The 3,041-nt window shown below is 46.9% G+C and overlaps 1 long non-coding RNA gene across 1 annotated transcript; it reads right to left on the bottom strand.

Annotated features, from left to right (window-relative positions):
• Positions 1-1,271: 1,271 nt before the first annotated feature.
• Positions 1,272-2,702, bottom strand: LOC144785285 (uncharacterized). The gene is made up of 4 exons (XR_013601820.1): positions 2,510-2,702; positions 1,878-1,934; positions 1,693-1,784; positions 1,272-1,609 (listed from the first exon to the last, which is right to left on the bottom strand). It is a non-coding gene; the product is annotated as an uncharacterized LOC144785285 (long non-coding RNA).
• Between the last annotated feature and the right edge of the window lie 339 nt (positions 2,703-3,041).

Raw genomic sequence — 3,041 nt, 5'->3', positions numbered from 1 at the left:
CTGGCCCTTAGCAGCTAACTATCAGGTCTGTTTACAGCCTCTTCTCACACTCTGGGAAGTGTCTGCAGTGAGAGGTCCCTCTTCTTGGACTGTGCCTCACACTGCTGCACGCCTCACACTGCTGAACGCCACACACTGCTGCACGCCTCACACTGCTGCACGCCACACACTGCTGCACGCCACACACTGCTGCACGCCACACACTGCTGCACGCCACACACTGCTGCACGCCACACACTGCTGCACGCCACACACTGCTGCACGCCACACACTGCTGCACGCCACACACTGCTGCACGCCACACACTGCTGCACGCCACACACTGCTGCATGCTGCACACTGCTGCATGCCTCACACTGCAGCATTACTCACACTGCAGCATTACTCACACTGCTGCATGCTGCACACTGCTGCACGCCGCACACTGCTGCCTGCCGCATACTGCTGCACACCTCACACTGCTGCACACCTCACACTGCTGCATTACTAACACTGCTGCATGCTTCACACTGCTGCACGCCTCACACTGCTGCACGCCTCACACTGCTGCACGCCTCACACTGCTGGCCGCCTCACACTGCTGCATGCCTCACACTGCTGCATGCCTCACACTGCTGCATGCCTCACACTGCTGCATTACTCACAGTGCTGCATTACTCACAGTGCTGCATTACTCACACTGCTGCATGCTGCACACTGCTGCATGCCGCACACTGCTGCATGCCGCACACTGCTAGGGTCTGCTTTCCTATGGTCACCCCAATTTTTTGCTTTTTGCTTCACTGGTTTTCGACTTAATGTGGCTGTGGGCCTGCTAATCAGACCCACAGCCTTCTGTTCTCTCTCTAAATTCACAGACATGTACTATAGGTACATCACCAATTTGGTACTGGACACCTTATCAGCCCCTGTACAGTGCACTACAGGTGCCCAGGGCATAGGTGCATCCAAGGCCTACCAGGGGCTGCAGCATATCTTTTGCCACCCCTGGCTGGCCATTTAAATCAACACAACTGGCTGATCCCTCAGCTGGGGCAAGGTGGTGTAATCACCCCTTGCTTAGATATAGTATACCTGTGTCTAAACCTATATCTATTACATGTAATGGGGTGACCCTATAACCCTCAGAACCTGGGCGGGTAGTGATTGAATAATAATGGTTCTGTCGGAGATTTAGTACTTTGTCCCTAATCAGGATACAAAGATAGCAGTATTTTCTTCAAAACAATTAAGTACACTGACCACAAGATAAAAAGGAAAGCAAATTTTTTACTCAAACACTTTCATATTTTAAATTTGAAACACAAAAAAACTACAGATGCTGTCCCTAAAACACACTTAAAACATAATTGACACATAAGCCTTGGTCAAAATTTGATACACAATTAAAACAACAAGTAAAATTGTAAACTCATATACTCATTGACAATGACAACTACATATACAATAATCTGATAGGCACAACAATTTGATCTTGGTTCCTAGGAGACTTTGAGTAGTTGGTTCATATAAGGAAGGATTGCGTCGACGTTTCGACCCTGGGGAACGATGCAATGATTTAGCGCATCAAGGGCGGGTCTTCATCAGGACTGTATACATGTAGGACAGCCTGTTGAATATATAATGGATATATATCAGGGTTTGGTCAGTGGACTAGTGTATGAACAATTGAGGGCATGGTAGTTCGCTCACCTCTTGTGGACCTTGCTCCACTTGGAGTCCTGGTCTCTTTCTCAAAACTACTGCCAGTCAGCCGACTCAGACAGCGTAGATCTTCCTCATACCTATAAATGAGGATATGGTAGTAATCCATTTCTTATTTTGACCCATTCATTCTTATTAAATTAATATGCCACATTTCTTTCTGTAATACATACCTCTGCACTGATTGTTTATACAGGAGACAGAGTGAAGCGATTATTTCGTTGATTTACCTGAGAATTAAAGGGATAATGTGTTCCATTACCGCCACATATTATAATAGTGTTGGCTGCATTTTACTTTTGACGTATTCTAAACATTCTTACCACCAAAATACTATTTGAATAGGTCTGCCCTGCGAACTTGTAAACATTTGGAATCTACCACATATTATCCCATGGCCATAACGTGGTTATCGGGATATCCTAATTAATTCCCAAATGGCTTAGAGGCAAACATCACTTTTCCTTATTCCTGTACTATCAATTACTGTAGCATAATCTATTTTAACATTTCTAGATTTAAGCAGGGATTAATCTTGATTCTTGTGATACTGCGTACTCCGCCGGTATCACTTTAAACTTAATCCCCATGCTGTCGAAATGGCCGGTGCTCATTCCAAACTCTTTGCTACCGAGATGGCCAGTGCTGAAGTTATTTTACCATGCCCATACGATTTAACAGTTTAACGATAGCTGCGGTGTAACTACGGCGCCCAGCCTAAGCCTTTTCTAAAATATACCGTGCTTGTAATACCTGTCTGCCTTCATTTACGCACGTAGTCACAAAGTGTGCCGTCTACACTTACTTTCAGTGCACGCCGTTCGTGTCTTCTGAACCTTCAGATTGCTGTAGGGGATCTTCTGTCTACCCTGCAGCCTACGTATATAACGTTAGTCACGTAAATCCCAGAGTCTGCACTCTGTTGATAGTACTGGATGTTACCTAGCACCATCTAGTGGTGTAATATCGTAATCATTTATCAGTTATATCGCGTTAAGGTCTTATGAGTTTTACATTTTGGAATCAGGCAATAAATGGGGGGCTTGGGGGGGGGGCAGCCGACCCCTGGGAGGTCCAACCCCCCCCCCCCCCCCCCGGCTGTTTGGGAGGGTCGGGTGGGGGCCATTTTGAAGCAGGCCAGGGGTTTGGGCTGGTTTTGGGCTACTTTTTGGTTTCGGAGGAGCCCAGCCTATAAGGGGCTTGGGCTCCTCCCCCCGGCCACCATTTTAGGCTTAGGTGACCTGGTGGCCGGGTGTTAGCTTAGCGAGTTTTTTGTCAGTTAGGTTTTTTCTCTTTAGCTCCGTTTTTTCGAATGGCAGCCGAGGATTACCGTGTGT

This window comes from Lissotriton helveticus, chromosome 10 (genome assembly GCF_964261635.1).
Source record: "Lissotriton helveticus chromosome 10, aLisHel1.1, whole genome shotgun sequence".
In the NCBI taxonomy this organism is placed as follows: domain Eukaryota; kingdom Metazoa; phylum Chordata; class Amphibia; order Caudata; family Salamandridae; genus Lissotriton; species Lissotriton helveticus.
Note: the sequence above shows the minus strand (reverse complement) of the source record. Positions and strands in the feature narration are given on the sequence as shown.